This window comes from Helianthus annuus, chromosome 6 (assembly GCF_002127325.2).
Source record: "Helianthus annuus cultivar XRQ/B chromosome 6, HanXRQr2.0-SUNRISE, whole genome shotgun sequence".
In the NCBI taxonomy this organism is placed as follows: Eukaryota; Viridiplantae; Streptophyta; class Magnoliopsida; order Asterales; family Asteraceae; genus Helianthus; species Helianthus annuus.
In genome coordinates, this window is record NC_035438.2 from 136,001,284 (window position 1) to 136,015,468 (window position 14,185).

Genomic DNA, 14,185 nt, shown 5'->3' on the forward strand with positions numbered 1-14,185 from the left:
AATTCAGTTGGAGCTAAACGATACGGTGCGCGAGCTATTGGTGCTGCTCCTGGAGCTAGCTCGATTTGAAACTCGACCTGGCGATGAGGCGGTAGCCCAGGTAAATCTTCAGGAAACACTTGAGGAAATTCACGTACAACTGGGATATCCTCTATTCTTTTCTCTTTCGATGATGCATCAGTAACTAGTGCTAAAATGGCAGTGTGACCCTTTCGTAAACATTTCTGAGCCTTCAGGAAGGAGATGATGCCAACCACAGCACCACTCTTGTCGCCTTGAACTTCGAGAGGTTCTTGACCAGGACGGGGAATACGGATGATCTTCTCCTTACATAGGATCTCTGCTTGCTGCTTGGATAACCAATCCATACCAATGACGATGTCGAAACTACCCAGAACTATAGGAATGAGGTCGATAGAGAAAGTCTGACCAGCGAGGATAAGATTACAACCCTGAACTATGTGTGTGGCCTCTAGACTTTTACCGTTAGCTAACTCTACGACATGTTTGGTGTTTAGGGGAGTTGGTGCACGTTTTAACATTTGACTGACTTTAAGAGACACATAACTTGTATCCGCACCCGAATCAAATAATACAGTAACATAAAAGTCGTCGAGAAGAAACTTACCCATAACTACGTTGAGATCATTCCTGGCATCACCCTGCCCCAGCACAAATGCACGACCCCTAGCGTCGTTGTTCCCATCATTGTTGTTTCCCCCATTATTGTTGTTCCCATTGCCCTGGTTGTTGTTGTTGTTGTGATTCTGGTTTTGGTTTAGCTGGGGGCAATCACGTTTGAAATGACCTTCAGCACCACACTGAAAACATCCCTGATTTCCTCGCTGCTGATTTTGCGGTGTTTTCCGCTGCTGCTGACTCTGATTCGCAGGCCGCGGGCTCCTACAATCCTTGGCCTCATGACCCATCTTGAGGCACCTCTGACTGCGACCCTTGTTGCACTGGCCACTGTGGTGTCTGTTACAGTTGTTGCACTTGGGGTGATTCCCCTGGTATCCTTTCTGCCCGCGACTACCAGAAGACTGCTAACCGGGGATCTGGTAGTTATCAGTCTTCCGCTGCTGAATCTGAGACTGAACTGTAGCTGATCCTTTACTGGGATCCCCCTCCCATTTTCTCTTGTTGTCACTGGGGGTAGCAGGAGTAGCAGAAGTGGTAACGGTAGCAGTTGGGAGAGCACTCAGATTCCTGGCAATGCACGAAGCAGTTGCAGGATACGGTTTTAAATTTCTAATATCTCCTATACTTTGTCGATATTTAAGCTGCTTTATGAATTATTATCTCGTACAGCACTCTTTGGCCTGACACGTTGAACTCAAATATCACCTCACACGTGATTGTTTTTAGTATGAAACTCGTCAATGTTGTCATGGTCCGCACCGCTTACCGACGTGCCAACTGATTTTTTTTTCCAAAATTCGATAAATCATTTCTGATTAACTTATTTTTGGTAAACGGCATTGAGGTAAAACATGAGTTAACCGACATCGGGAAATCGTTTTTGTAAATACCTTTGTGTTTTTAAAATTTATCATAGTTTGTTGATTTTAGGGGGAGTAAATCCAAAATTTGAAAAATCCAAAAACATCGAAAAATTTGAAAACACAAAAACAATAGAAAATAAAAAATGAGTTTCCTGGCGAGAAAAAGATAAAATGATAGTACATCAGTGGTCTGTCTAAACCTCTTTAAACTGAACCTAAAATGAAAAACGATAAGCAGCTCTATATAAGATGTATCGGTAGGCTCACAATCATTTTAAAGTGTGCAGGGTGATATAAATCCTTAAATCGACTGAAGACCAGGTGGGAACCATTCATTGGCATATGGTCTTAGTACCGAAATTTGGTTTGAGAGATTGCCGAGGTTCTGAGATATTCGGTCTTTATGCTGCTTATCATCTGGGTATCATGGTTGTATCTTTTACCGAAAAATAACGGGGACGCAAGTCTAGATCTTCCATGATACCATACATACGTGTACATATTGCATTCGACCTCAATAAGTGATCAACAATCACATGTCCATCAAAATAAGTGATAATATATCACATTTATCCGAGAGTCAAGTTCGTCTCTTTGCTGTACGAAAGTACTGACCTGTTCACGGACTTGCTCCTGTGCCCTCATGCATCGAAAATCAAGTTCCTCATCAATAAGTGATTCTATCACATAGGGCTTGGTTTTCAAATCAAAATAAGTGAGTATCTCACATCTTTATACGGTCAAACAGATGATAATCGGTATACTCACCGGTAAGATGAATCCTCGTGCATACCTTGATACGGGAATGTGTTGTGTGTGGATGAACACCGGTCGGTAAGTATAAATCATACCTTAACGTATCCCCCCGCCATGATTACATCTGATAAGTTGAGCTTATGTGGATAACAATACCGATAATTGTTATAGGATGCTTATCTAAATGTTAACTAATTGAACAACAAGAGTGTTTTGACATGACCGTACACTGATATGATTCTCTTACCCTCGAAACTCGAAAAAAGGATGTCTGTAAATATTTATTTACTGCTTTTCAGTTTCTGTATCTTTGTATATATTTATCTATTGTTTTCCGTCTTTACATTTGAAAAATAAAAAATTTCAAAAAGATTTTAGGTGTGTTTTAATATAAACTTTATAAAATCCAAAAAGATTTTGCTTCTAGTTTATTTTTGATTGACCGATGTTGGAACTCGAGTCTATCCTACCCAAAATCCTGATCGTAAGCCAGAAAACAATTGCATCTTCATAAACAGTCGAAGTAAACAAGCTTTGAAAGTTAAAGGATTAAATCTGAACATTTTTAAACTTTCAAACTGTTGTCGGTCGGTAGTTGATTGTAAAATGGTCACACATGTGTCGTTTGTTTATGGAAACTATATTCCAAGCAGTTGTTCTCATTATGCGTTTAGATTTCTTGCATGTGCAGATGCTAAAGGCGAGGAGAACATGTTCGATGACAAGCTTTGGAATGAAGACACGACGTGAAGGCGCTCAAAAGATAAACATGATCGAGTTGCTGCTGACCCTTCATCAACACCACAAGGATCTAAAGAATTGAAGATCAAAAGATTCACAAGCATGATTCAATGGAGAGTTCATTCTAAGGGGGAGTTTGTTAACACACTTCCTAAATTAAATGGGGAGTTTGTTGATAACTTTCTTCTTACGACGCGTGAAGACTTTGAAGATCCTCCGACATGAAAGACACAGAAGACGAACAATCACAGAAGACGAACCATCACGAGTAGCGTCCAAGGGGGAGTTTGTTGATACACTTTGTGTGGACGCGACTCGGCTCGGTTCGACTCAGCTCGGTTCGACTTGGTTTCGACACGGTTAGGTCCGGCTCAAGCCCGACGTCACGACATTCCTCCGTCGTGCGCCCCAGAGTTCGACACGCGAAGCACGAAGCGTCGCGGCCTTTCCCGCCAACACATCACCATGACATCACCTTAGTGATGTCATGATGATGTCACAACATTTGTCTCATGCATGAAATTAGTGAAATTGGTGAAAGATTATAACTGAAACCTTGTCTGGGCCGTAACCTCACCACATGGGCCGAAATCTAGAATTGGACTTTGACTTTGTCTTGGGCTTCAACTTAAACGACGAAACAGAAAATGTATTTAATATGTATATCAACGAAACAAGGTGTGTTTCGTCGACTTTAGTGTTTCGTCGTGCCTTTATGCGTTTCGTCATAGTCTGGTTTGTGTCTAGTATAAATACCCCTCTCAGTTTCTGTGTGAAAGTAATGAGAGACCTGTGAGACTTAGTGAAACTCTGTAAACATTGTTTGTATATGTTTTGGGTTGTACTCATCCCTAATCAATAGATATTGAATCTTTTGGTTACGTGTTCTTCTTTCACACTTTGTTTGGTTTGCACCGTCACGGGGATTCCGCACCCGTTACCGTGTTTGTGATAAACAAGGTTAGGTTTACGTTATCGATCCACCGGAAAAACGAGACCTACAATTGGTATCAGAGCTTTGGCTCTAATCCTTGTTTAAAACCAAACATTGTTGTGTTTTATCAAGTGGTTTTTAGTGTTTTTCCAGATTTTTGTTCTTGAAAAGTTTAAATATTTTCTGGAAAGAGGTTCAAAAATCAGCTTGAAACTTGCTTGTTTGCCAAAGTTTTGGTAAAAACCTTTGTTATATTCTCGTTCACAAGATAAAAATCGGTTATCGATCCACCGGAAAAACGGGACCTACATTAGGCCCAAACAGTGAAGGCCCAGTTCATTTGTTTCGCCGATCTTGATTTCAGCCCAAGGACTACTTCAATGTCCTTTTGTGTCTTGGCCCATATTTGATGTTGACGCACACGATGGAGGAATGTCGTGTCTCGAACCGAATCACGTCGAGCCGAGTCGCGTCCACAAATCGTGTATCAACATCCTTTTTCATTCCTATCCACCAGAAATTTTTCCTTAAATCCTAGTACATCTTATCACTTCCTGGATGCATCGTATATTTAGACTTATGGGCTTCTTCTAATATACGGTGACGCACGTTTCCTAATTTAGGTATCCACATTCTCTTCTTATGAAATCTCCAAATTCCATCTGTTCCTTGTTCTAATTCCTTAATTATACCTTTTAATTTTTCAGTATCATCCTTGATTACTAACTCTTGTGCTTTTCTAATCTGATCATTTAAATCTACTTGTAGATTTAATTTAAGAGAACGTACCCTTTTTGGCTTTTCATGATACTTTCAACTTAAAGCATCAGCCACTACATTGGCTTTCCCTGCATGATACTGGATATCACAATCATAATCACTAAGAATCTCCATCCAGCGTATTTGTCTCATATTCAGCTCTTTTTGCCCGAAAACATACCTTAAACTTTTATGATCAAGTTACATCAACGTCTTGAAGGACCAATGGTCTACGGTGTCCTCTTAGGCCATCAGGCCTTAATAAATCGCTCTAAGGGGGTGTTTGGGTTAGCTTATTTTGGAGCAACTTATGACTTATTGACTTATAAAAGTTAATAAGTTATTTTTTGAGTGTTTGGGTTAGCTTATTTTGAAGGAGGTTGTGTCTTGAGAAGTTATTGACTTATATAAGTTAATAAGTGACTTTGAGAAAGAATGCCAAACACCCACTAAAAGTGATATCTCCTCGAATTGAATTCTTCCCTTTTTAAACCCTAGAAATTCATTTGAAATAAAAATCAAAATATGAGGCAAAATTAGCTTTGGAAATCCAAGCGATAACGGCTTCCTTCCTTTCTCTCCGATCCGTCTCCATCTGCAACATCAACTTGCAATAGGTGTTGATACGATCCTAGTAATCTGGTATATAGAGATTGAATTTCAATTTTCAGATTCAAGTCATCAGGTATTGGTCTTCTATCATTATTGTATTTGAATACGCAAACTCAACACTTCTGAGATGTTTCTTATTCATGAAGATGAACCTCATATATTTATATTTGACTATTCCCTCCTATTGATACGATCCTAGTCATTCTTCCTGTTTGAGAAGATGAATTCACTAAATGGAATATTTTCATCAAAGCATATATAATAGACTGATACCTGAGAATGCTTTGACAATTTATACTCTTCCTTCCTTTAAGAGCTTTTACTTACAAACATATACGTAAAATAAGAGTACGTAATTCTGTCATTTTTGGTGAATTATATACCGCTGCTGAATCTTAGTTCACGGGTGTATATGATTCTTCATATCAGTTGTGCTTTAAGATTTTGATTTAGGTTTTCAGGTCAAAATGAAAGTGATTTAAAATCAATGACCGCTTTATGGTGTATGTTAGAAGATGCGTTTTGATCTCTCCTTAATGGATGTTGATGTTGTCTATACTTTTTAAATGTTTTGGCGGCTAAGAAACATGTATAAAGTTTCAGTAATTCCATCCCACATTTATGAGAGAAAAGAATAAAGTGACACCAAAGAAGTTCTCATTAAAATAAGCTTCCCCACCATATTTTTAAGTCTTTCATGTTAATTAGAACACTTGCTTTCTTTGATTACACTAGAGAACTTTCCCTGGTGATAGGGCTGAGCAGAATAGATGAACCTGCAGAAGACCAAACTGACCCGAGGGGCGAAACCGATAAAGGGGCGGAATATGGAACCAGACCAGTTATCAATTTTGGTATTCCTTTGGCTTTGGTTCAGTAAGTCTCGGGTAAAGGACCCAGATCCAGAAAGGGGCTGCAGTACAAGGCTACGTCGTTCTGCAAGGTTTGCATTACAATTCTCAATATAGCTCTATCATGCTTATCAAGTTCGGAGGATTTTTGTTTAATTATTACAGTCTGTCAATTTTGAGAATCAACGTATATATTTCTGATATTAATATACCATAAATTTAGATAATCAAGTAGGTTCTAACTTGTCATAAATTAATTAACAGATTGCAATTGCGTTACAAATAAGTTTAGAAGCTCTAATATTATCAGTATACATTAATATTCCTAAGCTTGGCCCAATAAGGTAACATGGGTTTACTATAGGCCCAAACTTGTTGCTTTCAAACAGTTTTTCGCTTGAAACAATTCTAAAATTTACTACAAATGATGACAAATCTTATCCCATCTAGAATTATTATATTCCTCCAAAATTAGCTGCCCCAAATCTTTCATTTCATCTCTCGTCAACCCTAGAAATTCATACGATCTTCAAGATCAAAATCAAAATGTCAGACAACATACCATTTGAAATCCAAGCGGAAATCATGAAAAAGCTTCCTGCGAAATCGTTGGTTCAATTCAGAACTGTCTCCAAAGCATGGAAGTCTCTGATCGATAGCTCTCAATTTATTGTTGAGTATAGCGGTCGACACACACATGAACAACATCTACTTGTAAGGTATAGTCATAAATTTGAGCAAAAATATGTTTCAATTGTTGATGATCATACTTTCCCTGAACAAAAAGTTTCCCCCACCATTCCTCCACCGGTGAACATGCTTAATTATGCTAGCATAATATATCGGCAGCTCTCACGGCTTGTTGTGTTTATACTGTAATTATCGAGAGGGCCTTTGTGGTCCCTACTCTGGAAAGGACATGGCTTTTCTTTGGAATCTTTCAATTAGAAAGGTTGTTGCCGTTGTTGTGCCTAATGTGGGATGTGGTATGTATGAAACGGTTCTAGGTTTTGGGGTTTGTCGCGAGACTATTGAGCCTAAGATTGTCAAGGTTACTCCTATTAAAAGGTTTAGCGATATGGAAAGTATAAGTTGCATCCCTTGGCAAGTTGAAATTTTTACATTAAGCACAGGGGCTTGGAGAACTCCATATAGCACCAATCTCCCTTTTAATAAGTCAATTGAATTTAACTATTTTAAAGTAACTGTAGATGGGTTTATGTATTGGCTTGTTATTGAAAGGAATACTATGGATGGTGTGTTAAGTTCTTGTAATTTGATTATTTCATTCGACATGACAAGTGAAGAGTTTAGAGAAGTAAACCTTCCCGATAGTTTAGCCCACCAGTCTGATACTAATCTGTCTATGTCTAAACTAAACGAGTCCCTTGTTGTGCTGGAAGTCGGTGGAGATGCGAATAAATTAGTTTACTATGTATGGATGATGGAGGATGGTGTTTCAAATTTGTTTACAAAGCTATTCACTGTTGATTTTCACACACCAAATGGATTCGAATGTTTAGTAAGGGGATTCAGGAAGACAGGGGAACCCATAGTTGAAATGTTACAAAATCTGAATGACTCCAATGCACCACTTGCTATTTATGAACCCTACTCAAAGTCCTTCAATAATCTTGGGATTAATGGAATGAGTTTTTCATTTTCTGTGTATCCCTACATGGAAACACTTCTTCTTCTTGATCAACCAAATTTTATTACTTTTGACAAAGGTAAACGCTACATTCAAAGTGAAGAGGTGAGAACATAAGGCTTTTGAAGCATACATGCAAGGTACATATATTATCTTATTCATTTTGTTTAATCTTATGCAAGTTAAAATGCATATCGAGAAAAATACGTTCTGGATTTTGATACAAAAAAAAAAGGCAAATTGGAAAATAATAATCCCACCATTGTGAAATTGGCCAATAATAATCCCAAGTCAGGAATTAGCCAATAATAATCCCACCTCGTCCATTTTTGGAAAATAATGATCCACGGTCACTAAACGACAAAAGTGCCACGTCAGCATTTGGAGTATTATTTTCCAAAAATGGACGAGGTGGGATTATTATTGGCTAATTCCTGACTTGGGATTATTATTGGCCAATTTCACAATGGTGGGATTCTTATTTTCCAATTTGCCAAAAAAAAATGAAAGAACAAACCTTGTATAGTGGTTTTTATGATTATGTTGTGCATTCAATATTTCATCTATGGGTCCAAGTTAAGCCATGAAACAAAAATATATATATATATATATATATATATATATATATATATATATATATATATATATATATATCCTAAATTTATAATCCATCCTGTGTTCAAGATATGTTTAGTACATGATTCTTGATCTCGTCTTGATGCACATGTGCTTTTAAATATTGATCATTATTCTTTACATACCAACTTCCATTAACGGTATAAATAGATTCGAGAAGTAGAGGCAAACATTACATTGCTATTGAAGTGGGAGGTTTTGTAGGGCATGTATTCTGTAACAGGAGGATGCAAAATGGTTGTTTGGGCCGGGAAAACGCTGGTTCACATCATTTAGTCAAAATAATCTGGAAAAATCATGGAATCTTTGTATTTGAACCAAGACGGATGACTCTCCTATAGTTTTTTTTTTTCTAATAACCAACTTTCTTTTTTATAATGCAGTCAGGGGAACTAGAGAAGACTATTACTCAAGTTTAGAGATGTAGCTGATATGCTCTTTTTATTTCTGTTAAGAACATGGTTGTAACTTAATTGAGTAGATGAACTATCAACTTGTGTTTCAAGCAATATGGTTTTAATTATATTGCACTGGTTTTTATTGCTTGCATGATGTGATCTTTAACCATAATAAACTGACTCAGACGCTTGAATTTCAACATGAGCACCATGTCAGGCGGTCCTTCGAAGTCAGCCAGCCGATGACAAAGCATTAACCACCACCTTCTCCAGCACTGGCCGATCAAGCCATGAACTAAAGAACTAGAAAGGTTCGGACCAAATTTAATGTCCGCCACAGAAAGAAGGAGTGGATTATGGTCCAAATGCCTTCACAGGAGAGCCTGAAAGGACGCTTCTGGCCGTCGATTAAGGAACTCATCAAACACAAATAACCTGTCAATCTTACTGATTTTTTTCCCTTTCTCCGAATCAACCATGAATGTGAATTTACTGTCCTTCATTATACAATAACAAACCAATTAAACGAACATCGGTACCGGTACCGGTACCTGTATTCTTTTTTATGGTTTTCAATTTTGATAATTTGTAGTTTATACAACTTTGTCTGCGACGATATATAAATAATGATATCAATAATGTGACGATCTGATGTTTGAACATTGGTGTCAGCCCCTATGTTCATTTTATTCGTTTTCAGTCGATTGATTTCTATACTGAGTGCATGTATCATACCGATATTGTAACGAACCGATACCGATTCAATACTCGTGATAATGTACCGCCGCAATGCGCAGTCAAATAACCTAGTTATACTAAATTTAAGCGGGTTGGCCCACTAATTCATTTATTAAAAACTTAGTTAACCGGGTACAAATTTGAGTGATTATTTTCTCTTTTGTTGTTTTTAGATATATAAGGACGTGTTTTTGAAAGTAACGACACAAACTAAAACTGTTAATTGAAATTAATATAATCCGTAATCAAAATCAACACAACTTATAAAACTAAACATTAAAAAAATGTATCACTTAGCTCGTTTCAAAAATGTTACTTTCAAAATTATTTGATCTTATCGTACATAAAGACTCAGTTGATTTGTTATCATTTACTTGGTTTCTTGCTAACATTACTCTTTCAAAACGACTCTATTTTTGTTTTTTAAGAAAAAGACTCGAACACTTAGAATCACTTAAAAAACAGAACCCGATTACACAGCCCACCTCTCAGAAAGAAACCCATAACTAGAGAAACCACCTCGTTCAACACATAACAAAATTTGTTCTAGAAAAGGCTCCAACATACGATCATTCATTTAAAAATTCATATAATAAGTAGTGATATCCCCAGCGCTTCACGGCGGGGATTAAGTCGGTATCAATTTGGTTCGTTACAGTAACTGCACTCGATATAGTAATCGAAAGAGAAAGCACTACATCGATTGAAACAAAAAAACACATATTGATATGGTACCTATATATGTTGTTCAGTTGATATCGGTTCGGTTCGCTTGCATTTCATGTTTATTTTATTTCAACATTACGATATTTTTTTGAAAACGGATATTCTGCCGCTATCGTACCAAGCCCAATCGAAACAATTGAACAACATTTGTATCGGTATCAATATTTTTTTAATTATAGTTTTTTTTGCTTTCAATAAACCGATACTGTATCGCTACCATATTGTACCGAACATCATCGATACCGGTATACATTCCGTTTTATTGTTTCTTGTTTGATAACGGGTACTTTGATCGTATCTTAAAAGTTATATGAGAGAACAAAATATACTTAAATCAATTAAAGTAATAAACAATAAAACCTTAGAAAAAACAATATTGAAAAAAATCAAAAACAATTGTTCCCCTCTTTTTATTTCAACATTACGATATATATTTTTTAAATGGATATTGTGTCACTATTGTACTAAATTCATTCAAAACCGATTGAATAACATCTGTCTCTGTCTACGTATCAATATTTATTTTTAGTATTTTTTCTTTCGATGAATTAATACCGTATCGCTATCATACCGTGCTAAACAATATCGGTACCTATATACATTATTTTTATGATTTCTTGTTTGATAATCATTTTATACACAGATAAGATGTTAACCAGCCATGTCAGTCCACACATGTTAAGGCACATCAGCAATATTTTAACCTAGTTAGTGTTTTTTTTTAACGTGGGTATATTTTACAAACAAAAGTGAATAGTTCAGATTATTATTGGTGATTAAATGAGTTAGGATTATTATTGGCCAATAACAGTGAATTGAGATTATTTATTTCCAATTTGCCTAAAAGTTATATAAAAATATATGTTTAAATCAATCTAATCTAACTACTATAATAAAAGAAACCAACTTTTGGACACGTGTCATTCATTGAAGGTATCCTCAAATTTATATTTCTCTAAATAAATAATAAATTAATATTAAATCTTATAATACTTTAACAAAATATTATCCTCAAATCTAAATTGTTAATTTAATATATTTTTAAAACAAATACCTCTCTTATCTACTTATGTCACACCCCGAATTTCCACGTGTCACCGGTGGGCTCGGTGGGGGAGTATCGTGACGTAGTTGATATCATCATAGTCAAACAACACAAATTATAATGCACAGCGGAAGCAAAAGAAATAGATTTATTTCAACCATCAAATGTAATATTAAAGTATTACAAGTAGTCGAAATAGATCCACAGGCGGATCGGAATAAAAAGAGAAAAATTGTTCAACAGATACATGCATCCCAAAGCTTGCGAGACTCTATGATGCTAAGGAGAGACCAGCCTATTACGTATAGCACCTGCACTTAATCTTTTTGGGGAAAATACGTCAGTTTACACTGGTAAATACAATTTAACTGACTCATTTTAAAAAGGTTTTAAAAATTGATTTAAATGCTCAAGGCACAAAACATTTTATAACTTGGGAATAATTAATCAAAGTTAAACTTGTAAAAGATTTACATGTTTGTTGTGCGTTCAGTCGCCCGAGTCGTGTCGGGTTTAAGGTTAATTGACACACCACTTAGTATAAGTCCGCGGCGGGAAGCCAACGTTTATACCTTAATAATGGACATAGTACCGGGTGTACGCCTATACCCGGGTGTCAAGGTCGTGGCCAAAAATGATGCCAAGGATATCCGGGACATGGTCAATAAGCTCCCAAAGGCGTAAAAACAAACAAAACCAAGTTTTCAAACGGGTCACATTGATAATACCCAACTACTAATGAGTTGGGGTCAATTGCCCGACCAAGCGGTATTTTATATACCGTACCCCCAAGCCCGTATAAGGGAAAATAAGTTAAAAGTATTTACCTGAGCAAGTATAAACCACAAAAGCAAAAATGCAAGTGTCTTTTACTGGGCTCCTATTCTGGAACGAAGGTTTAATATAACCTATTAGAATCCTAACGGGTCTTTTAACATAGCCTAAGCTTAGACCGGTTAGTTTCGGAGAATAAATATGGTTTAATCACGAGGAATGCGAAAACCGGGACGGAATGTGACTTAGACCCAACAAGCTTGGATACTTGCATTACATAGGTAAACTAAACACATTCTGGATTTAGAGACTAAGATGATATGATTTGACCCGTTTCGGCTAATACGCGTGAACTAGTCACATAAGCCGATCCGAACGCGAAAGTGCGTAACGAGTAACCATATAAGTCCTATGCAAGTTTCCTGAGATGATATGTACCAAATATGTTGTAATATCAGTAAGGTATGTCCCATTATGCCCCAAATGATTTTAAACACCAATTACGCCTCATAAGGGCATTTTGGTAATTTTATATAAGCTAAAAAGATAAAAACGGGCAATCTGAGTTTTCATCTCTAGTTTACTGTTATAATATGAAATTCTACTAAATATATCAGTAGGTATTAGACCTTTTATATAAAAACTAGTTTTGTCATATACTATGTCGTAAAAATGCCTAAAAAGGCGATTTGGAGCCATTTCCGGGTTTTAAAAGAAAAGCTGATATTTTTATAATTCCAGAAGGCTCAAAATATTATATTTAGCATAATAAATCAGTAGGAAAAAGTTTGGGGTCAAAAGGTTTTGTAAAACTCATTCTATGGCCGAAAAGGGCAAAACCGGCATAAGCCGAATTATACTTAAAACCTCAAGTTATGCTCAGCCTAAAAATAAATAAAAATCTTTAAAATTCCCAAAATATTATTACATAACAGTGGGTATAAGGTTTTGGTATAAAATCTAAGTTTAAATAGGCTATGCGTTAATTACGCTAATTATTTACTAAGAAGCTTCTAATTACGCTAATGAGCATAACTCTTATTCTAGACTTCAAACTGATGTCAAATTTTGGGGACAAGTTTATAATTCAGTAACTAAGGTATCTACCCTTATACATTTTCAAAAATCATGATTTTTGGACATTTGGGCATAACGGTCAACATATGGGCATTTAACGGAAACATGCATACGAACAAGATATCTAATGAACCACGTTGTATAACCACAGGAGGATATACTAACATGTTATTAGGTCCAAAAGAAGCTCTAAGGCAATCTTAATCTTAACTAAAACGGGTCAGAACTGAAAGTCAAAGCCAAAGTCAAACTATGCGACTTTCGGTTCCGAACCGGGTCTAAACAGAAAATTGTCGAGTTGAACATGTTGGAACATGTTCTTATACTTATTACCAAGTTATATTAATGTTCAAACAAGTTACATGCAACCTACATTGCTAATTATGCATTAATTTGAAATTAAGCATTCTGTTGACTTTTTATGATTAACTTTGACTCGACAATTGACATGCTTAGAGTGGGAATCTGGAAACACCCTTTTAAGGATTTGTTACCCACTTAATTACCTTCCTAAAGGTACCTTTAATTCGTGATTTGACAGAGCACATTATGATTAATCACGAAGTCAAACCTTAATTATGACGGTTTGACTTTTACTTAATTAACTAAGTTAGAATGGATTAAAGGAGGTTAAGGACACTTACAAGAGTCCTAAGAAGGATTATGGAGCCTAAGAAAATGGGTTGCTGACCAGGGAAGCTCCAGAGAGTCTTGAACCAATGTTCCAAGTGAGCAAGTGCCAAATGATCACACTCAAGTCCCTTATATAGTGAACTAGGAGCCTTAGGATCTTGCCAAGATAGTCTAGGGTAGTTAGGAGATGATCCCAGGTGTCCCTAAAGGCCTAAAAACTGCCTAGCAAGCCCATAGATTCGAAATGTTACATTTTAAGTCGGTTAAACAGGTTAAACAGGCAGCTGTCCAAAAGCTGCTGCCAGCGACAGTCTTACGGACCGTAAGCTTGAGGCCTTACGGTCCGTAA

General features: G+C 36.5%; 1 pseudogene; it reads left to right on the forward strand.

The window, feature by feature from the left end:
• The first annotated feature begins 5,179 nt into the window (after positions 1-5,179).
• LOC110945021 lies at positions 5,180-8,994 on the forward strand (annotated as a pseudogene).
• The last annotated feature ends 5,191 nt before the right edge of the window (positions 8,995-14,185 follow it).